The sequence below is a fragment of the Triticum dicoccoides genome, chromosome 6A, assembly GCF_002162155.2.
Source record: "Triticum dicoccoides isolate Atlit2015 ecotype Zavitan chromosome 6A, WEW_v2.0, whole genome shotgun sequence".
Lineage (NCBI taxonomy): Eukaryota > Viridiplantae > Streptophyta > Magnoliopsida > Poales > Poaceae > Triticum > Triticum dicoccoides.
In genome coordinates, this window is record NC_041390.1 from 86,590,997 (window position 1) to 86,615,814 (window position 24,818).

The window sequence follows — 24,818 nt, forward strand, 5'->3', positions numbered from 1 at the left end:
ACATCCTGACATGGTATACAAGCTCAACAAGGCACTGTATGGCCTCAAACAAGCCCCTCGGGCTTGGTATGACACACTCAAATACTTCCTGAAGAGCAAAGGCTTCATACCTGGTTCCCTCGACCCCACTCTCTTCACGAAGACATATGATGGTGAACTGTTTGTGTGCCAAATATATGTGGATGACATTATCTTCGGCTGCACCAATCAGAAGTACAGTGAAGAGTTTGGATATATGATGCAAGGGCAATATCAGATGTCCATGATGGGTGAGCTGAAGTTCTTCCTCGGTCTTCAAATACGACAGCAACGCAACAGCATCTTCATATCTCAAGAGAAGTTTCTCAAAGATTGCCTGAAGAAGTTCGGTATGCAAGACTGCAAAGGCTTCACGACGCCAATGCCAGCCAAACATCATCTGGGTCCCGACGACAATGGTAAAGAGTTCGATCAAAAGGTATACTGCTCCATGATTGGTTCTTTACTTTATCTATGTGCATCTAGGCCAGATATTATGCTTAGTGTTTGCATGTGTGCTCGATTCCAAGCGGCACCAAAGGAGTCGCATCACTTAGCTGTGAAGCGAATTCTTCGATATTTGGCTCACACCCCAACTCTAGGATTATGGTATCCAAAGGGCTCAGAGTTTGATCTGGTTGGACTCTCGGATGTTGATTATGCTGGTGACAAGGTGGATCGCAAGTCTACATTAGGCACATGTCATTTTCTGGGACGATCACTTGTATGTTGGTCTTCAAAGAAGCAGAACTGTGTATCTGTCTCCACTGCTGAATCTGAATACATTGCTGCTGGATCTTACTGCACTCAGCTTCTGTGGATGAAGCAAACACTCAAGGACTATGGCATTCATCTGAAGCAAGTGCCACTCTACTGCGACAATGAAAGCGCCATCAAGATTGCCAACAACCCAGTTCAGCACTCGAAGACAAAGCACATTGAAATTCGTCATCACTTTCTCAGAGATCATGTTGTGAAGGAAGATATTGATATCATACACGTCAACACTGAAGAGCAATTGATAGATATCTTCACCAAGCCCTTGGATGAGAAGAGATTGTGCAAGTTACAGTGTGAGCTAAATATATTGGAATCCTCAAATGTCCTGTGATCAGGCACACATCCTAACACTTATGCATATTGATGACTTAGATGTGCAACACACGAAGTAAAGTATATCTTCAATCAATGAAGACATACATTCTAAGTGTGAATACATTAATGTGGAATTTGACTTCGGAGCGCCACGATAATTGTGCGCTGTGTCTGGGTCTAATACTTCCTATACGGTGGGTAACGCCACCACCAAATGTTCTGTTTGAAGTGTTTCACTCATGGCGTTACATTTGCTATGTCTTCATATTTGGTTTGGCTTCAATCTCAACATGTCCTCATAATTATCTTCACTATGTTGAATATATATATACTAGTGTTCTGTCCTCTACAACATTCACTTATAGCTATGTCTTCTTGTTGAATCTTTTGAACTAAGTGAATGTGATCGGACCCTAACCTTTCTATGCTTTCTATCTCAAACTCTATCTCTCCAAATCATATGCATTCTATTGAAACTGTCGAATGTCTTCTCTGCGTCCTTGTCAGCAGAAGATACAGAGACAAACTTTAAGTCCGTTTTCAATGCTCATTCCTTCACCTGAAACCCGGAGAAGTGGGAACGACCACCCGACAATCTAGGCATGCGTGGGACGTGGAACAACCCCCCGATATGCTGCATGATGGCCACGTGTTCCTCAGATGCGAATCGCCAGGGGCACCTATGTAATAACACTGAGCCGCCCCTGTCCCTATAAATACACGCCTCACCACAGTCATTATCTCTTCTTCCACTCTCGCACGAACCCTAGCACCACTGCTAGCCCTCGACGATGCCAACGACGAAGCGCTTCGCTGCCGCAACCTCTCCGACGCCGTCTTCACGCTGACCGCGGACATCGTCCTCTTCGCCGGCGCTGTAGGTGTCCTCCGTCGCCAAGTTAGGGCACGGACGATCGAACTGCTCGACCTCCTCTTCCACTCCGTCTAGCAGTTCTACGTGTGGTAAATAAAACTTCCTTTTTACGGCCCCTTTGATCCTATAGATTCATCACTTTCTACCACAAGTGGTTTTTGTTCACAGATGTTGGATCCACTTCAAACTGCATCTCATAATATGCCTAGTATATTCACTTATGCTTCACAAAGTAGTTAGATTCCTCACTTGTACTGATCCGTGGATTCGTACAAATCTGGAACCAACTCCTTATCTATGAGTGAATGTCTTCGCACGATGAGGTCAATGTCTTCTAAACTGATTTATCTTCAAAATCTTCTGAGAATGCATATGACCTCTTCCCCTTCCCTCGCACCTTAATGCTGTCACAGGTACATGTACGTGGGAGAATCCCTTGGTTCTCATAGTCTGCATTCATTTGCAGAATTCTTACAGTATCACATAAATTCTCCCGAAGCCAGTTCCTGTTTGTCCAGCAAGCGAAAGCCTTTGAAGCCTTTGAACGTATTGAAGAGATTCAGTTTAAAGTTCATGGCTTCAAAGAAATCAGCAAGGAAGGGTGGCAGAAAGCGTCGAGGAGAAACATCAAGAGATTTGCCCGATGACCTCTCAGAGCTATATAAGACAGATCCTTAAGAGGATTACAATCAGCGCAAGACACGAATCCAATGGATTCGACGCTATTGGGCAGAACAGTGGTTCAAGTACAGATTTGTGACAAAGGAATATGCTGAAAAGAATGCCATCAAGCGACCATGGGGAGACATCCTCTACAAAAATTTTCAACCCAGGACCAGAGATGAAGCCATTGAACAAGGCTTCTATCCCTGTATGGTCCGTGGACCACAGCCTGCGGATGCTGACCCATCGTCACTACTATGGTGTCGTGACGACAATCTGTTTAAGCGCAACTTCCAGTTTGCCTAGAACTCAGCGAAGCAAAATAAGAAGTCTTTGGGATTAGACTTCAACCCTGGTCCCTCTGCTCCCCGTGCCGATGGAACTCGTGAAGCTGAACCCAATATTCTTGGGCCCTTCTACAACTTGGAAGGTCTCATCACTCACATCATAGTTCAAGGGACAGCCATGCATGAGCCTGCAGATGACGCTGAATCAGATGAAGCGCCTGCAGCGCCGAAGCCAAAGAAGCAGCCTAAAGCTTCAAAGCCTGCCTCTGCACCAAAAATCTCACGGGTGAAGCCACTGGCAACTGCACCTCCTGAAGATAGTGTGCAGTCTGAAGATTTGTCACGCATCTCCAAGCCCCAGAAAGTCAAGATGCCTCTGCCACACACCGGCCAAGAACTAACTGCCACTGCCATTCTGCAAAACGATGCCATTGATCTGTCTAGTGATGAAGATCTTGCAGATGACGCTCTTGAGCAACTCATCAAGAGCAAAGAAGAAGCAGAAATCTTCAATGATCTGCCTCTCTTTGACGTGACAATCATACACAACTTCATTGATGAGTGGTTTGACACGCCCAACATCAGCTTCGAAGATTTGCAACTTCTCATTGGCCTCAGTGTCGCCTTCCATGGCGCCATTGCTTCACAGTTAGCTATCGCCCAGCGCATTGTTGAACTGAAGCAGAAGATTGACTTTGAGAAATCTCAGTTCAAGAAGCATATGGCCAAGCTCAGCGTGCAAGAGGTGAAGAACTTCAAGATTATGCTGCACAAGCTCAAAGAAGCCTTTCTCAAGAAATGTGTAGAAGCTCAGGGTTCTCGTGAGCGCATGAAGGTCCTGGCTGACAAGTGTGTGCAAGGCTACAACGAGGCTGAGAAGCGCAAGGCCCTTGGGCGTCTGGGCATTGATCCCAGGATGGCTGCCAAGCAGAAGAAGAAGCCCACTGTGGGCGAACCTAACGCACCAAGGCAGGAAGCAGATCCCATTGTCTTCCCAACTAGCATGACTGGCTCGAAGCCAAAGGCCCGGTCAACCGCTTCAGAACTGAAGAAGACGAGGACTGCTGAGGCTGAAGCAAGGAAGAGAAAACATCCTGAAGCCTCTGCTACTGCCCCCTCCAAGAAGAAGCAGAAGACCAAGAAGGAACGGGCTGCTCCCACAGAGCCCTTGATTGTTGAACCCATCTCCATGGTTCGCCCTGACGCAGAACCTCAAGAGCGCCAACTGACAGTCCATGAGCCTGCTTTCACAGGGGCTCATGAAGCTGAAGACTTTCCAGCAGCTGATCCCATCACTGCTGAAGACATTGGTCACCATGACCATGTTGAAGATGATGCAGTTCTTCCTCAGCTCGAGCACCAACAGGTATCATCGCCTGTGCTCACGCACAGCGAGCTCATCAGCATTGGTCGTCCTCTGACGCCAATTGCTCAGGATGCATCATGGGCTGATCACCCACAAGCACAAGAGGAAGAAGACTTTGAGGCCCAGCCAACTCCAACTCCACAGGCGTCGCCAGCGTTATGCAGGCTTCGCAAAGGACCAAGGCCTCCAGTCTCTGAGTCTGAAGTTAAAGCTGCTGAAGACATTCCGGCTGCATCAGCCGATGAAGAAGAAACCCCAAGCGCTGCTACACCCCCGTCTCACCAAGAAGCCGTTCTCAAGGAGAACGTGACTGTGACCGACCCTCCAGCTCATCAAGTGGAGGTTGAGAATTTTGAGGCTGCCACCGACGCCACTGACGCTGTCATGGCTGAAGCCAATGTGGAGCCTACACCAACAAAAGCACCAGAAGTCAGCGAAGCCAATGATGCTACTGCTTCTGTTCCTGCGCCTGCTGCTGGTCCTCAGTTTGACTACCATGTTGAGCACAGGCCTCAGGTACAGAAGCCAATTCCCAGATTGCCCAGGTTTCCAGGTCCTACATCAGCACCTGGATCCTTCAATGCCAATGGCTTCAAAGCAGACAACACCTTCTTCAATAGCTCCAGGAACCCCTACTCAAGGGAAAGGATATCATCTGATCGGTTCTGGAGCTATCTGCAGCGAAGCTATTACTCCTGCATTCTATACAATCAAGGTCGCATCTTCCCACATAAGCGTCTTGACATCGAAGCAATAGCTGGTCTGCCCTGTCTGGAAGAAGCTCTGGATTGCTTCAAAGAGGTTGGATTGCTGCCGTTTGTCATCGACCAGGAGCACTGGAATGAAGAGTTGCTGCTCCAATTCTATGCCACACTTCACATCCGTGGGTACAACAGAGATCCGAAGACTTGGGTCCTGGAGTGGATGACAGGAAATGTTCATCATGAAGCCAAAGCCTTTGATATCATTGAGCTCACTGGTCTGCCCACTCCTGGCGATCTCTACGAACATGGCTGGCAGCTTCACAGCGAAGCTGTGGAGAGCATCTTTCAGAAGCCTGAACCTAACATGAGTCAGATGCTCAGTATGATGAAGCCATTGCCCCAAGATGCTGCATATCCCAAGGAGTTCTTCGTTGAAGACCTTGAGTATCTGCCAAGGACTAGGCGAACTCTCTGGCCCATCAAAGGACATTCTCCACATGCCAAGCTGGAAGGTGCAATGAAGACTTTGGTCTTCTATATTCTTCATGGCAAATGCTTCAATGCACAGGACTTCTTCATCCGCCAACTTGCTGCATCAGGCTCAGATCTTTTTGGCTTGAAGTTCTACACTCCATGGATAATGCGGCTGATTAAACTTCACTCCGCTATCTCATATCAGCCATCTGCTCGCAATCATCGGATCTTTTTACCTGATGTGGATATGTCTGTTGAAGCCATTTATCCTGAGCCTGCCAAGGAACCTCTAAGTCTTCAGAATGCGGAGCATCAAAGTTTTTCTCAGAACATTGAAGGAGTTGAAGTTGTCACTCGTGTGTATCCTTTGGCTGGAACTACACGTGCACCACATCCTGCCCTTACTGAAGCCACCGATAGCAGAATTGCCCAACGACCTAAGAAGCGCACTCGTGTTCTCAATGACCAAGAGCTTCTGGTGGCTCTTCATCAGAAACAGGATAAGCATCATGACTGGCTGAAGCGCCAAATGCAAAGCCTCTTGGTGGATGTCAACCGTATTCGCAATCTTGCCACCAAGAATGCCTTTGTTGCACATGAGACCTCTCGACGCACATGGAAAGGGCTGACGCTTATGTGCTCTGAAGATGATCTTCAAGAGGATGACTTCTCTGAACGCTTCAAGTTTGACTCCACACCTCCTCGAAGGGCAGTGCTGCGACGAACTCCATCTCTTGAAGACTCTGAGTTCTCTTCCTCTGCTACAACTGTGAATGCCAAAGTGATCGAGGATGAATACGATGCTACTTCACCGCCACCTACTTCAGCATGCTTCGACACTGCTCCAAGTTCTTCTGCACCGCCGAACACCACCGAAGACCCTGCTGCTTCACCTACTCTTCATGGGAACGAGTAGATGCTCTATGTCTTCAAACCTTTTTGGTCCTTACTAACAAAAGGGGGAGAAGCATATGAGTTTGATAGTCTTCAAGCGGGTCCATATGGGCGGTTGCTTTATATTTTGCTTCGTGTTTACAACTCTCGTTTTGATACATTTGGTTCTTTGAGTTGTAACACTTAAACTCGATGGTCGTCTGCTACTTATTTGCTACTTCGAGATGCGACGATAAATTCCGCATGTGCGACGATAAATTCCGCACTTAGATCATTTTGCAGACGTCCATTTTCCATTATGCATGTCATTATCTTCACATACCTTCTCATGCATAATGAATTGTCATTATAAGTTGAAGAGGATCTCCATGAGTACAACCTGCCATGTGCATTTGCATTCCAAAAGCAAATTACTTATATGCACATCTTCAGGGGGAGCCCTTGCAACTAATGAAGACAATTCCTCTACAATTTCACATATTATATTCCCCGTTGAAAACTTCAACTAGTTTGTCATCAATCACCAAAAAGGGGGAGATTGTAAGTGCATCTAGTGCCACCCCTAGTTGGTTTTGGAGTATTGACGACAAACCTAGTTGAGGGACTAATGTGTTTGTGAGAATTGCAGGATAACACAGGTAGAAGTCCCTCATTGATTCGGTTTTCCTACCAGAGATGACCCCTGAAAATGTATGAAGACATTGATGTCAAAGGTGGTATATGAAGATATTCACATTGAAGACTATGACAAGAGAAGACATCGCATGAAGCCTATGGAGCTCGAAGACTTAGATCTTTCGTAGTTCTTTTTCTTCTTTGTTGAGTCATAGGAACCACTGTACTGTTAAGTGGGGTCCAAGAGAACCAGTCAGAATGACTGAAGTGATGCTTAACCAAAACCTATGTCTTCGAGTGAAGACTATGAGAGCGAATCTTGTCCAGAGTCGGACAAGTCAGCTTTGCTTGTAGCTCAAGTAAAGTTGCCGTGTGAGTTTGAAATCTGACCGTTGGAACACGTGTCAGTTCCTTAGTGACCCAGGGTCATTTCGGACAAATCAGGTCGGGTTGCCTAGTGTCTATAAATAGCCCACCCCCTACAACCATAAACGGTTGGCTGCTCAGAGTTAGAGTACGGCTTTTGTCGTTTGAGAGCAACCCACCTCGAAGCCTTTGAGAGAGAATTCCTTGCGAGGATAAAGCCCTAACCACCCAGAGCCTAAGAGTGTTAGGCATCACTTAAGTCTTCTTTTCTGTGTGATCTGAAGACTTATTACACTTGAGGGCTGTGAATCCTCCAGCCGGTTAGGCATCGCGTTCTGAGCATCCAAGAGACATTGTGGATCGCTGATGAACAAAGTCTGTGAAGGTTTGGGAGTCTACCTTGAAGACTTACCAGAGTGATTGGGCGAGGTCTGTGTGACCTTAGCTCAAGGGGAATACGGTGAGGACTGGGTGTCCTGAGCTGCGTGTTCAAGACTGGGTGTCCGGGACTGTGTGTCCTCAGGTTTAAATACCTAGCCACCCTAACCAGACGTACAGTTGTCACAGCAACTGGAACTGGTCCAACAAATCATTGTCTTCAACGAGTCACTGGTTTCATCCTTCCCTTCCCTTTACTTACTGTTGGTCCTTGTGAAGTCATTGTATGATTGCACTATCTTTTGTCTTCACTGAGTGAATGCGCGTTCTGTTTGGCTTCTTAATATCTTCCTACCTGATCCTTACTACCTAGCTGCTATTAGTCATTGTGCTTTCACTTCATTGAATACATGACTATGGTTTACCTAGTGTAGTCTACCTTCCGCTGCATGGTAATAGGTTTATTTCTATCGTTTGTCTTCGAAACTTCCACGTTTTGAAGACTTTCATAAAAATCGCCTATTCACCCCCCTCTAGTCGATATAACGCACTTTCAATCATGACTATCCAGATTGACCCTCACCTACTTACAACAATGTAATGTAAATCATTGATGTGTTCAATCAGAAGAAAACAGGAAAATAATCACCATGAATAATAGCACTTACACGTAAGTGGGACAAGAAGATGTGAAAATGGTGTTTATCTTCACTATAATCTTCCCATGATGGGAATATATGCACGTAGTACCTGAAAATATTGAAAGAATTGTCTTTTAAACTAGGAGTAACTGGAATGGGGTACCAATCTGCAGGAATTGGCCGTCTCTGCAATTGGGATAGGTCTTTGGCCGGTGGACTTGCTGTACTTTTTGCTGGAGTGGGATTTTTCTGTGGTATGGCTGGTGCTATGGCAACTGAAATCGACATACCTTTTGCTGGAGTGCAGGTCCTATGTGGTGGGGCTAGTGGTGTGGCCAGTGAAGTATGGGTACAGTATGCTGGAGTCGGTCCTACGTTTTGTGTCACTGGTTGTAGAGCCAATATAAGTGGGGTGCTGTCTGATTTCTCCGGCACCACCATGTTTTTCAAGGACTTTGCTGGTGCTCCTTCAGGTTTGACAATCACCCTCTTCCTTTCTGATGTCTGGCGCACAAGAACATCATTTGAGTGGAAAAACATGGTATGATGACAGATGGAATATGTATTAATAATGGATGGGCATGTCATCTTGACATATATGATGAGTAAACTAAGCAAATTGCGGTGCTACAAAGTAGAAGAAATGCAAGACAACTTATGCAAGATATGCGCAATCAATAAAACCTTGCCAAATTAGAACAGGCACCTTGATGGGTGAACAGGACATGCCATCTGCCTTTGACTCCTTGAGGTCAGAATAGTCATTAGGATCATATTTTGAACAAGAATCTACAGGTGGGGAGCGTATGAGTTTCACTGCATCCAGAATGGCACTCAATGCCTTGGTGCCAAGTTTGTAAGTCGTTGCAGTGTTCCACAATATTCTTCTGATACGCGGATTCTAATATTCACTGTGATTACGCATAATATCTGAGAAGCATGAAAACATAAATAGTAGTGAGATTATCTTTGTAATGCAGAGGATATTCTAATATAGGGGTGCCCCTGTAAATCCTTGTGTGCTATCACTGAATTCTGATGAGAGAGCCCATGTGTGCTGTAATATGGTGCGTGCATTAATATAATCTGGCACAAGTACACAAAAAAATAGGCTCCAGAAGTAAGGATAGTTGGCATATGATAGGTTCATAATATACTGTATAGAGAGTTTATTGCCAAACCATGATAACAAGAGCACACAACAACTAGGAAGATCGTAGTTTACATAAAAGGGGTACACCATAACCAGGATATATAAATCGGGAAAGTGGAATTGGCTGGAAATTACGGTGGTGTGTTGCCTCTACTAATTGAAAGCCTATCTATCACGAACAGGCCAGCTCTATCAGCTGTTCACTGCAGATGTCCCTGCTCCCCTTCCTGACAAGGAACATACTGTACGTACTAAATACAAAATAACAAAAGAGTAACATTTTAAAGAACAGAAGAGGAAGCATAGTCTTGAGGTTCCGCTTCATTGCATACAATGTTGGTTGCCCACTCATGATGAATCACATCGCCCAAAGAAATGCAATGCAATTCCATGCTGTCTCTCTATATGTGGCCACATGCATTTGGAAAATCAAGTGGGAGCATTACCTGACCAATTAAATGTGTGTCTGTTAACTAATATCAGTATCATATCATAATTCGTATTTGAAGAAGTAAGCTTTGGACTTATGATTGGTGTGTTGTTTAGCTTCAAGAGTGGACTGCTGCTAGTGCGACACAAAGCAGCTATGCAGATCATAGTGTAGATATAATGGGAAAACCGTAAGCATCACAAGTAAAATCAGCAAAGTGGAACTTGCTGGAATATATGTGCTAGTATTGCCGATACGGCTAGAAAGGCTTCAGATACCAGCTCTCTTCAACTGAAGGTGCGGTACTGTTAATATCCATGTAACTCTCAAAGGCGACACAGCTCCCCGCATTTCCTTGCTAATCTTATAGGATTCAAGTGGGCATGCCACTACAGTTCATATTCCTATGTTTACAAAATCTTACGAATCAAAGAGGCCTGAAGAGTTCAAAGTGTCCATCACAACCGACCGTATATATAGATCTCTACACTGCAAATGTCCCTGCTCATCTTCACTACAAGGAACATACTATACTACTATCATACTCCATCCGTTCCAAAATATAAGTCTCTGTAGAGATTTCCACTATGGATCACATACAGATGTATACAAATACATTTTAGAGTGTAGATTCACTCATTTTGCTCCATATGTAGTCCATGGTGGAATCTATACAAAGACTTGTATTTAGGAATGGAGATAGTACTTATTAAAGAAGAATGGAAGAGGAACATGCTAAAGAAGAGTAAGCAGATTTTGGATAATAAAATGTTCGTTGTGCAGTGCCCACACATGATGAACCAGAGCACATTAAGAATGCAACCCCCTGTTGTCTCTCTATATGTGGTGCACGTGCTTTTCGAAAGTAAAGTAGGAACATTAGCTGACCAATTAAACGTTATCTGTTTTAGTAATATCAGCATCACATCAGATTCGTATTTGAGCAACAATTTTGGAATTATGAGTGGCATGTTGTTTAGCTTGATGGATTCAGGAGCAGTGCTAAGCAGATAAGATGATGGTACTGAATATAAAGGCATGTCTGCATGCAAGTCGCGTGACTTTTGTCATTTGGGCCAGTCGGCCATTTCAGGCGGTTGGATGAAGATCCTACGTCTCCTAACCCTTCTTCCTCGTCTGTGATTCTTCCCATACAGAACACCGCACGGGCCGCCGGCCGAACCACCGGCCCCCACCGTCCGGGTTCCTCCGCCACCCCTGCCCCCACCCGCGTCGAGTTTTCTTAGTTCGGCGAGGTCCCATCACCTCCCCCACAACCACCATCTCCACCCGAGCCCCTTCCTTCACACCAGCGAACTCCGACGAGCTCTAAAAAATCGACTGACCCAATTTTGAAATTTAGTCTATTGTCATTTAACTAGTGTGGAATATAAAAGGGGAAAACCATAAGCATTGTGAGTATAGTGTTGAGCGTGCCATGGCGGATCTGAAGGTGCAAACCGGACAAAGGCAACTTTGCAACCAATGTTTGCTTTCAACTAACAAGTAAGTGATGGACAAGAAATCAGAGTAAAGAAGTGGCGATCTATTTTCTTGCTGCGATAAATAAGTTGTGCAGATACGAAAGAGTACCGCCTCTGCTGCGGCGCCGTGTATGCATCTGCTGAGAATTTGATGGTGCTACGGTAGCGATGGCTGCCGTCGGTGTGGAAGCAGATCTAGGAGGGTATACGGTGGCAGTGGGGCGCTGTCGGTGTCAAAACTGGCGGATCTCGGGTAGGGGGTCCCGAACTGTGCGTCTAAGGCGGATGGTAACAGGAGGCAGGGAACACGATGTTTTACCCAGGTTCGGGCCCTCTTGATGGAGGTAAAACCCTACGTCCTGCTTGATTAATATTGATGATATGGGTAGTACAAGAGTAGATCTACCACGAGATCAGAGAGGCTAAACCCTAGAATCTAGCCTATGGTATAATTGTATGTTGTAGTTGTTGTCCTACGGACTAAAACCCTCTGGTTTATATAGACACCGGAGAGGGTTAGGGTTACACAAGGTCAGTTATAAAGGAGAAGATATCCATATCCGTATTGCCTAACTTGCCTTCCACGCCAAGTAGAGTCCCATCCGGACACGAGACGAAGTCTTCAATCTTGTATCTTCATAGTCTAACAGTCCGGCCAATGGAGATAGTCCGGCTGTCTGGAGACCCCCTAATCCAGGACTCCCACAGTAGCCCCCGAACCAGGCTTCAATGACGATGAGTCCGGCGCGCAGTATTGTCTTCGACATTGCAAGGAGGGTTCCTCCTCCGGATATACCATGGAAGAATTTGAATATAAGGATAGTTTCCGACCCTGCAAAATAAGTTCCGCATACCACCGTAGAGAGAATAATATTTTCAAAAATCTAATTTGCTGACTTGTTTTGGCAACACGACATTATGCCATGGCCCGGTGATTATTCGAACCGTTTCCTTTAACTAGCCCCGCACATAACGCGAGGCAGTTTTTCGACACGTCTTTGTCAAAGCAAAGATCGTGTCCCCTTATTATGGGATTCTCATCAATACGGGCGTGGGTAACCCAACCGTGTCTAGGACTCCTAGATCATAGGCAAGTCCCAAATGGCTACGGAGAGGACGTTTGATATTCACCCTCTTTATAAAAGGGACAAGGCTTTTACTTTTTTCCCTCCCGTGCTCAATCGAATCCTTCTCCCGCCTCGAGTTCTAACACCCAAAGCCCAGGTCAGGTGCTCCGGATCTTCAATCATGTCCGGATCTAGCCTTCAAGGCCGGTGGATGCCCTCCTCCGTTATGGAAGAAGACATCAAGAAATTGAGGGAGGCCAGATACCTGACTGCCGAGGTTTCGCATCGGCTGCCTGACCGAGGGCAGGCCATCCCTACTCCTGATCCCAACGAAGACGTCATGTTCATCTCCCACTTCCTCCGAGGACTAGGCCTCACTCTGGATCCCTTCGTTAGGGGGTTGATGTTTTATTATGGGCTAGATTTCCACGATCTAGCCCCGGACTCCTTTCTCCACATCTCGACATTCATTGTCGTGTGTGAGGCCTTCCTCCGCATTACCCCTCACTTTGGCCTGTGGCTCAAGACCTTTGATGTGAAGCCAAAGATGGTCGAGGGGCAGTATGCAGCGTGCGGAGGCGCATTAATAAGCAAGATAGCAGGAGCTATGTGGCCCAAAGGTTCCTTTCCAAAGGTGTCCGGATGGCAATAGGGGTGGTTTTATATCACAGCTCCCAGAAGTGCCAAGTGGGTGGCTGCCCCTGCTTTCCGCTCAGGCCCTCCACCACAACTGATGTCATGGATTAGCAGAGGGCTGAGCTGGGGTCCTGCCAAGGACGTGCCTGTACTGCAAAGCCGCATCCAAAATCTCTTCGAAGGAGACTTCAGTTTGATTATGGTGGCGCAAGTCATGCTGGTTCGTCGAGTCCAGCCTTGCAAACGCCGGACCCTCCACATGTGGGAGTTCAACCCAGAAGGGCCGTGTACTATTCAGAATTTCCTCGGCCTGACGCACGAGGAGATGTACAAATCATTCTTCGGACCCCAAATAGAGTGTCCGGATACCACCGGGGACGTGGTCCTGAGCAGCAACCGTACCGTCGACCAAGTAAGTAATCCTTCAGCCGAACACATCGTCTTTTGTTTACCACAACGTCATTCTGAGAAATCGCTCTTTGACCAAGACTGGATAACAAAGGCAAAGATGATTCGGTGTTCGGCCCCCCCTTCCTAAGGGTTTGGAAAATCCAGTACTGGAAAAGATGCTCGAGCTAGCACCTTGCCCGGAGCCCTCAAAGGAAGACAAAGGGGGAATAATGAGGGCGGAAGCGGACCCCCATCGCTACCCATTCCGACCGAGGGAACGAGCGCCTCCGTGAGGGAGGATAACCGAGGGGAGGAATCGGACATTCTCTCACCCCGGGGAAGGAAGAGGACTACCTCTGAAGATCCGGAAACCAAGGTTTCCAAGCGGGAGGAGAAATCTCCGCCAGAGGGTCCTGCCTTGGAGGGTGCTCTTGCCGCACAAAGTCCGCGCGGGGATCAGCCCTCCAACGAGCTGTAAGTAATCAGAAAGTACTTTAATAGTGGAGATATACTACCTTGCCTCGGAAAATAACTGAAGTATTTTATTGCAGTTTGGATCTAAGCCCTTCTCAGCAGAGCTCATCTTCGGGGGATCTTCTTCCGGAGATGATGGAGAGCAAAATGCCTCCCCTAGACTCCTCCGCTCAAGAAGCGGGCGACCATGAAGTGTCGTCACGGAGGGCCTCTCCGGCTCTGGTGAGGCCAGAAGATAATCCTATAGTCACCCGAAGTCCCCAGCGTCCGGCTCTCGAAGAGAGCAAATAGAAGAGTCCGGCACCGTCTGGTATGCGCTCGGACGTACTAAGAGAGCTGTTGGAGCGAGCGGCCATCTCAGAAGAACACCATACATTGATGGGTATGGTGATGGAAAGGATCTCATCTGCGGAAAGCGGGTTGCATGATGCCTTTATGAGTCTACTGACGGGCTTTGAGGTACGTAAAATGATGTACATTTGTGATGGTACCGCACATTTTTAGATGTGCACTGTGTAGATAGTAGCCCCTGAGACTCTGGTTGTCACCGAGAACGGCGGCAAATAGAGGATCGTAGTCCCAGCCAATAACCATACCGCTTTAATGTGCAGGTAGTGGGAGCTCCGGTGGTTAGCCGGACTCAAGAATTTGCCGAACTGAAGTGGCAACTGGATGCGGCGGATGCCGACATCGAGCTTGTTAACAATAGGCTTGACGAGGCACAGGGTAAGTGTTATTTTCTGGTGAATGCCACATAGTAAGAGCAACATGATGCCGGTATCTTTAATATGTTGTGACTGCAGATGGAGCTGCCACCGTGGAAACCTTGCGGGTGGAACTTGCCCGAGCCAAAGAACAAGCAAGGATTAGTAATGCGGCTACTTTGAAGGCGGCCAAAGAGTTGAAAGCCGAGAAGGCCGCGCATTGCGAGAGCAAAGAGCAGATGGCCAAGATGGCCGTAGAATTAAAAGACACTGCCGACCATTGCCAGGTCCTTGAAAAAGAGAACCGATTGAAGGCAGCGGACCTTGAAAAGGCCATGATGGCGAACAAAGATACCCGCTCTGCTATAAGGGCGAAGAAGGAGGAACAGCGTGAAGCCGGGGATATTGCGGCTGGGAAGCCGTTCATGCTACAGAGACAGTTCGAAGATCCACGGTATGCCCCTCTGGATCGGCTGTGGATTCGGCAGACGCATATATGGACTTGGCGGCGAGCGCTGCCGATGCAGCCAAATACTTCCAAGGTCAAACAGATCATGAAGTGGACAAGCTATTCTAGTCGCAATTCAATGTTGCAGAGCGTCCACTTCCATTGACCGATCAGCTAGCCGAATGGGCCGAACTGAATAGGTTGTCCGGACTCGCCATGAGGTCTGTCGTGGATCAGCTGTGGCCGAAAAAGTCGAAACCGAACAACTATTTTAGCTTAGTGCAGCAGTTCCTTGGTGCAGCGTCGCGCATCAATGCGATGAAGAGGTCGGCGTGCATAGAAGGCACGCGGATGGCCCTTGCCCGTGTTAAAGCATACTAGGCGGAGATGGATGCTACCACTGTTGCGGCGCGGGGTTCGGCCATAGGCCGAGTGGCTACCGAGCATTATTTCGAAGAGGTTCTCGAGGGTGCTCATTTGATAGAGGCCCAGTGCTCGAAGAATATTATGTTTGAGTGACATATATTCCCATTGTAAACACAATATTTTTATGAAATTTATTAAGGCTGTGTTTATACTTTTTGCCTGAAAGTAATATGATGCCTCCTGTGCGGCCGTTTATGTATACATGTGTATAACCTGAAAGATTGCAGTCGTCGGCTTCAGCCCCCACACATATAATGCGGAGGTGTTTGCAGAAGACGCATGTTCACACTTAACCCAATGTCTTGGTCCTATTAAGGAGGTGATAGCGCAGCGAACGAGGCAACCGGACTATAATGCTTTAACACTTTCACTTAGCCATAGGAGTTTGACGGTGGGGCTACTATATAGCCCCTGTTGGCTCCGCACTCTCCCGAATTCGGGGTGCGTATATGCCTGGCCGAGAAACGGCCCTTTGTTAAGGTGGAGGAATTCTAACATTCCTATAGGTCATCGAGTGGTTGACTAGTCTCACGCTATATCATGACAGTCAGTGTTTGGCTTTCTCTACTGAGGTGCTCCTCCGGATGACCCGGGGCACAATCGCAGTAGTTCTCCTAGTGCTACCTTAGCCGATAGAGCGGAACATAAGGTACCAAAACATAGGAGCCGGGCAAACCCAACATTTGACCAAAGACATGATTCAGAGCTGATGCATATAAGGCCAAACTCGCGATGCTGAACACTCCCTAAGGTATTCGGTCTTTATGGTATAAACAGGGCCTAAATAGTGCCCTTTGTAAGAAGCCCCTGGTGTCCAGGTACGTGCATTATTCTGACGTGGCCGCATGCCAAGACACCAGCATCCTTCTCAATTGTACTGAGAATCCGAGGGATGTGTATCAACAAGAGACAGTAAAAAGGTTGACGTAGGGTCTTAATCTAAAAAGAATCCTTGGGGCGGGTCCCTACTGCACGTCTGCGCCTGTGTCTCCGCTGTGCCGTATCCTAGACGGGTGTAGCACGATGGTCATCTGTAAAAGAGAGAAATTTAGGTGAAAAGTTGTCGTGCAAAAAGGTAGGTTTGAAGAAATGTAGCGACCAGACCTCAAACAGTCTGATCTCTGTGCTCCGGTGTCATCCCTGGATCAGTAATGCTGACACCACACAGTACTCGGAGGATTTATAGCAGAGTAGCAATCACACACTTATTACATCGAGTGTCTCAAAAGAGAACTTATTACAATAAATATGGCTTAAGGCCATCTAATAATGCTAAGAGCGGAAGGCTTGGAAGATAAGTGAGTCCATCAACTCCAACGGCATCACTGAGTATAGAACCACAACCTAAAAACTCCTTAATCGTCGTCTGAAAAGTCTGCAACATTAACGTTGCAGCCCAAAACGGGTCAGCACATGGAATATGCTGGCAATGTAACACATAGAGAGTAATGGAATGAAACAACTATACTATATGCATATTTGGCTAGTGGAAAGCTCTATGGTTACAGTTTTGCGTAAAGCCAATTTTTCCCTACTTCAAAGGAATAAATTTATTTAACTATCATGGTAGTTGTTAAACATTGAGAATGGTTGACAGCATTCTCAATCCCAATTAAGCATCATCATTAAACATAACCCAACAAAATTAATTTAGAGTAACATGTTGAGATTCACATGATAATTCAGGTACTAGATACTCAAGATGTCCATAACCGGGGACACGACTAACCATGATTACTTTATTACACTCTGCAGAGGTTTGCGCACTTTTCCCCACAAGACTCGATCGCCTCCGTTTTGTTTCTCGCACTACATGGTGTTTGAGAAACGGATGACCGAGACATAGTCTTTCAGAAGCGCTAGCACCTTACGATCGGGTAGACCGTACCACCTACATCCCCTACATCTGCTAGTCTACCACTGTAAGAGTTCGCACGACTTAGTCAACTATGCTAGAGCCCATAATAGCTTGTGGCTGCACACGGAAGTTTCTAGTATGAATAGTCTCATGATCCCTTTGAGCCTGGGTGGCGGTCCAAAAGAAAACAGGCAAGTCCTGGAATACCCAGGTGCCTTAATCCACCCAGATATGTGTTTAAGTTGCCACCTTAGATAAACCATTAATTAACAAACTCACATCTGTCATGGATATCACTCACCCAATCCATGTCTACTAGCATAGCATGGCATAATAAGCAAACGTAGAAGTAACTCCCAAAGGTTTGATAATAAACAAGTAATAGGTACTACCTCATCTACTTCCCATCCCACAATTTAATTAGATCCTAATCATGCAATGTGTGAGGATTGATCTAATGCAATAAAACTGGGTCGTAGAAAAGGGTATGATCAAAGTGTTACTTGCCTTGCTGATGATCCGGGAAACCTAGCGATTCGAAGTAACAAGCGGCGCACTCCGGGTATTCTATCGCAGACAAACAAACAAGCACACAATAAGTACTCATCTAATGCACAGGTAAAACTCAAATGAGAGATCTAACCAGAAGGTTCAACTTAAGAACTCCGGTTGGCAAAAAGAATCAAATCGAACGAAGCAACGAAAGTCAAACGGCGAAAGAAAACAACTTCGTTCTACTAATCTGGATCTAGGGAAAATTTTACAGTAGCAAAACTTGTTTAAGTTGGTTAAACGGATAGAGGGTTTCGAGATGAAACTCTAGGCGCTTGAATCGCATGATTCCGATAAACGAGCGAAAAGTTATACTAAAATGAAAATCGGATCAGGAATCGCGATCAGAAAAATCGCGGATTTAATCCGAGAAAAAGAAAAAAAACGACGAACGCTCACTAAATTAAATAAACCGGAAAAACCGATCTATTTAAAAAAACCGAAGGAAAAACCGACAGAAAAACCGAATGGTTTTTCGAAAAAAATAAAAAAAAATCGGCGCGGATTTCGAGGCGGCGGCGGACCTCGGCGAGCGTGCGGCGGCGGCGGGGTGGCGCGGCGCGGCGGCGGCTGGCGGCAGCTGGCGGGTGGGGCGGCTAGGGTTTCCCCGGGTGGGCTGTCCCGGTTTATAAAGCCTGCCTGGGCCGGTGTCCCGGTCGGACACGGCCCGTAGGTCGGTGCGCAATTTTTTTTAAATAATTACGCGCAGAAGAAAAATAAAAAGAAATACTAAACGGACTCCAAAAATTCCGAAGTAAATTTTCACGGGCTTCTAAAATCAAGCCGCACAAGGTCAACATTTATTTGGGACCTAAATGCAATTTTGAAAATGCACATTTTTCCTAAATTCAAATAAAACACCGAAAAACTCCGAAATAAAATATTATTTGATTTTATTATTAAATCCTCAATATTTCTCTATTTTGGGAAAGTCATTTTATTCCCTCTCTCATATTTTTGTAATAGAAATAATTGATGATAAAATTAATAAATTCAAATGATCCTATTCTCAAAACTTGAGAAAACTCAAATATGAAAATAACGAAATCCCCAACTCTCTCCGTGGGTCATTGAGTTGCGTAGAATTTCTAGGATCAACCAAAATGCAAAATAAAATATGATATGCATTGATGATCTAATGTATAACATTCCAGATTGAAAATTTGGGATGTTACAAACCTACCCCCTTAAGATGAATCTCGCCCTCGAGATTCGGGTTGGCTAGAAAATAGGTGAGGGTGGTCCTTAAGAAAATCTTCCTCTCGCTCCCAGGTGGCTTCATCCTCTGTGTGGTGGCTCCACTGAACTTTGCAAAACTTGATAACCTTGCTGCGGGTAACTCGGCTGGCAAACTCGAGAATCTTAATTGGTTTCTCCTCATAGGTCAAATCGTTATCCAACTGAATAGTTTCCAATGGCACTGTGTCTCTCAATGGTATGTCAGCCATCTCCGCATGACACTTCTTCAACTGGGAAACGTGGAAAACATCATGAACTCCTGACAATCCTTCAGGCAATTCCAACTTGTAGGCCACTTCTGCCATACGCTCCAAAACTCGATATGGTCCTACAAATCGTGGTGCTAACTTCCCATTAACTCCAAAACGCTTTGTTCCCCGAAGTGGAGATACTCGAAGATAAGCTCTATCTCCGACTTCGTAAACTGTCTCCTTGCATTTAGAATCTGCATAACTCTTCTGTCTGGACTGGGCTATCTTGAGCCTATCGCGAATCAACTTCACCTTCTGTTCAGACTCTTTAATCAGGTCAGGTCCAAACAACTGGCAGTCTCCAACTTCGTCCCATGACAACGGTGTCCTGCACCTCCTTCCATACAAAGCTTCGAAAAGGGCCATCTTTAAACTGGTTTGGTAACTTTTGTTGTAAGAGAACTCTGCATATGGCAAATTAACGTCCCAACTAGATCCATAATCTAGCGCACAAGCTCTCAGCATATCCTCCAAAATCTGATTGACTCTCTCGGTCTGTCCATCTGTCTGTGGATGAAAAGTTGTACTGAATTCTAGCCTGGTACCCAAAGTTTCATGCAACTGCTTCCAGAACTTTGAGGTAAACTGGGTTCCCCTATCTGATACGATCCTCCTTGGAATTCCATGCAGACATATGATCCTGGTCATGTATATCTTTGCCAACTTAGCACTGGTGTAAGTGGTCTTTACTGGGATGAAATGAGCTACTTTCGTTAATCGATCGACTACAACCCAAATGGAGTCATAGCCTGAACGAGTCCTGGGCAATCCCGTGATAAAATCCATGCCTAGCTTATCCCACTTCCATTCGGGTATCGGCAATGGTTGTAACAATCCCGCTGGCTTCTGATGCTCTGCTTTTACTCTCTGACATACATCACAAACTGCTACATACTCCGCAATATCCTTCTTCATTCCGGTCCACCAAAAAATATCCTTCAGATCCAAATACATCTTGGTATTTCCTGGGTGAATCGAATACGGTGAGTCGTGTGCTTCTTGCAGTATCAACTTCCTGATCTTCGGGTCATTGGGCACGTAAACGCGGTCTTCAAACCATAGGGTATCATGCTCATCCTCATGAAATCCCTTAGCTTTTCCTTTGCTCAATTTCTCCTTTATAGCGGCAATCTCTTTATCAGTTTTCTGACCTTCCCTGATTTTATCCATCAAAGTTGACTGAATCTCCAATGCTGCTACATAGCCTCTCGGAACTATTTCCACACATAGTTCACGAAGATTTTCTGCTAACTCCTTGGGTATTTCTCCCGTCATTAACGTATTGACATGGATCTTACGGCTTAATGCGTCAGCTACTACATTAGCCTTCCCGGGATGATAATGCAATTTCATATCATAATCCTTGATAAGCCCCAACCATCTCCTTTGTCTGAGATTCAACTCCTTCTGTGTGAAAATGTACTTCAAACTCTTATGATCCGTGTACACCTCACAATGATTTCCAATGAGGAAATGTCTCCATGTTTTCAGTGCATGCACTACGGCTGCTAACTCCAAATCATGCGTGGCATAATTTAACTCATGAGGCTTCAGTTGTCTTGAGGCATATGAAACAACTCTCCCTTCGTGCATAAGCACTGCTCCAAGTCCTCGACATGAAGCGTCGCAATACACCTCATAATCCTTGGTCTGGTCTGGCAAAATCAACACTGGTGAGGTAAGCAAGCGTTTCTTCAACTCTTGGAAACTAGCCTCACATTCCTCTGTCCATATGAACTTGGTATCTTTCTTTAACAACTCAGTCATAGGCTTCGCAATCTTTGAGAAATTCTCGATAAATCTCCGGTAGTATCCTGCGAGTCCAAGAAAACTTTGGATCTCTCCAACCGTGGTTGGTGCTTCCCACTTGGTCACGGTTCCAACTTTAGTGGGATCAACTGCTATACCTTCTCTAGATATAACGTGTCCGAGGAATCCTACTTCCTTCAACCAAAACTCACATTTGCTGAACTTGGCATATAATTGATGTTCTCTGAGCTTTCCAAGTACCAAACGCAAATGCTCCTTATGCTCCTCTTCATTCTTCGAATAAACCAGGATATCATCAATGAACACTACGATGAACTTATCCAAGAACTCCATAAACACTTTGTTCATCATGTTCATAAAATAGGCAGGTGCGTTAGTCACACCAAATGACATAACGGTATACTCATACATCCCATACCTGGTGGTAAAAGCTGTCTTCGGAATATCCTGTTCTCAAATCTTCAACTGGTGGTATCCTGATCGCAGATCGATCTTGGAAATACCTTAGCTCCTTGCAATCGATCAAACAGATCATTGATCATTGGTAGTGGGTACTTGTTCTTGATTGTTACTTCATTCAATCCTCGATAATCAACAACCATCATTAACGATCCATCCTTCTTTTCTACCAGAAGTACTGGCGATCCCCAAGGCGAAGAACTTGGGCGAATATATCCTTTATCCAGTAACTCCTTAATCTGCTTCTTAATTTCCACCAAATCCTTTGCTGGCATCCTATATGGTCTCTTTGATATTGGCCCTGTGCCTGGCAATAGCTCAATCAAAAACTCAATATCTCTATCCGGTGGCATGCCTGGCAACTCCTCTGGAAATACTTCAGGAAAATCCCTTACCACTGGTACTTCCTCCTGCATAACTCCTGTTAGGCAATTTACTTGAGTCCTCTTTGGCACATGCCGGGATACATACTTGATCCTTCTCCCTTCTGGGGTGGTAAGCAAAATTGACTTACTAGCACATTCAATATTCCCTTCATACTTTGATAACCAATCCATGCCTAATATCACATCCAATCCTTGAGATTCCAATACTATTAGGTCTGAGGGAAAAACATAGTTACCAATCCTTAATGGTAACCGATCACACCATAGACTAGCCACATACTCTGCTCCAGGCGAGGTTACTAACATGGCTGACCTAAGGGCTTGGGTTGATAGGTTATACTTATCCACAAATCCCCTTGAGATGTATGAATGCGATGCACCAGTATCAAAAGAACGAGTGCAGTAAATGACTTAACCAAAAACTTACCTATTACTGCATCGGGCTGAGCTTCAACCTCCTCCATGCTAACGTGGTTCACCTATCCCCTATTGAAAGGGTTCGGCTTCTTTCCAGAGCTTCCATTGCCATTTTGGCCTTCAAGACATTCATTCGCATAATGTCCGGTCTTCTGACACTTAAAGCAAGTGACTTGGCTCAGGTCCTTCTTGGCTGGGGTTGATGGGTTGGTGCGGTTCTGGCCGTTGCTTCCTCCATTGCCATTCCCATTCTTGGTGCCATTGTGATTGTGCGAGCTACCTACTCCATGGGTATGGTGAAAATGTCCTCCTGGTCTAGGGGTAAAACGTGGCTTCTACTGAGCTCCTGAATTGTACTTTCCTTGTCCATACTTCCTCTTGCAATTCTCAATTTGCTGCTGCTTGCCTTTAATCATAAGAGCACGGTCTACCAACTCCTGATAGTTGTTGAAGGTTGCTACCATCAACTGCATGCTCAACTCATCATTCAGTCCTTCGAGAAACTTCTCCTGCTTAGCTGCATCCGTAGCGACGTCATCTGGGGCATAACGTGCTAACTTACTAAAGTCCTCCACATACTGGCCAACTGTCCATCCTCCTTGGCGCAAGTTGCAAAACTCACGCTTCTTCATGGCCGTAGCTCCTGCTGAAACATGGGCAGTACGAAAAGCCTGCTAAAATTGGTCCCATGTGACAGTGTCGACTGGGAAAGTGGCGGTGAAATTCTCCCACCATGATGTTGTGGGTCCTTCTAACTGATGTGCGGCAAACTTCACCTTCTCCGCATCTGTGCATCCTGCTGTGGTCAACTCCCTAGCTGTCTTGCGGAGCCAATCATCTGCTACTATTGGCTCGGTGCTACCGGAAAACACCGGCGGATTTAGCCTAAGAAAACGGGCTAAGTGGTCAACAGGTGGTGGTGGTGGTGGTGGGTTGTTGTTGTTGTTCCCCTGATTCTGATTCTGGACTAGCAACTGCATCAATGTGTTCTGCTGCTGGATCAACTGGGTGAGCTCCGGTGGAAAGCAAATCCGGGGTCACGTCTCGGAGGCATATGAGGGTTTTAGAGAAGATGAGATGTAAGAATAGAGGGGGTCTAAAGAGAAAACACTACCCATATGCACATGAGGCAAAACAAACAATTCACTTCATTCAATCAAACAAGGGCATACAATCGATATATCTATCGCAAAAGTGCTCGGACTACTATATTTACATGGTGGACTACTACTACTGATGAGGTGGTCTACTAGAAATATTCTTCGGTTGCAGACTCCATGATATCTGCTCCATCTTCATCAACATAGTCATCATCGCTACTATCTAGATCCAAGTCGGTGTCGTCGACGATGATGTAGTCTTCCGGGCTAATCTCCTTGGGTTCTTCGTCTTCATCTACTGGTGTAGGGCCTCCCATAAATATTCCAATCTTCTTGATCAGGTCGTCATTCTTCTCCACCAATACTTCAATTTCTTCTTCATAATCTTCACGTGTAGCCTTGAGTTCTTCCTCCAGTTCCTTGATTCTAGTCTTAGCCTTCTTCAGATCTATCATGTCGGCACACATCTGGTTCTCCTGTCGTCGAATGTGCTGGTTTAACTCCTAGATAAAAGCTGCGATTGATCTATCCTTCCTGGTGCTGATCATCTCCCAGTGTTCATCTCGGCGCCCACAAATCTGGTAGATAGTATCCTTGAGATCCTTGCGGTAGACTTCTCCAATGCGTCCCATGGCGATGTGAGCTGCCATGCTCTTTCCTAGACTCCAAGTTGGTGCATCAAAAGAAAACTGTATGGGCTCATTGACTGGCATGAACGTCCTTCCTGGAACTTGAACTTGAATCATCCAGCGCTCTTCTTCAGGTAAAGTGGCGTTATAGGTTCCGGTGAAGCTTGGTACTCCTATATTCAGGTATCTAGTGACTTCCTTCAAGTGACGTCCAAAGGGTGTATCTTCATCTGGTTGCGTGAACTTGTTCCTTGCATCCGCCATCCTAAAGAGTAGAAAAGATGAGAGGTCAGAAGAGAAGAGAGTGAATAGTGATCTAGGTCTTTAGCTTAGTGGTCGTGTCCTACAGTCAGCATGTGCTCTGATACCATCTCTGTAGCGACCAGACCTCAAACAGTCTGATCTCTGTGCTCCGGTGTCATCCCTGGATCAGTAATGCTGACACCACACAGTACTCGGAGGATTTATAGCAGAGTAGCAATCACACACTTATTACATCGAATGTCTTAAAAGAGAACTTATTACAATAAATATGGCTTAAGGCCATCTAATAATGATAACAATGGAAGG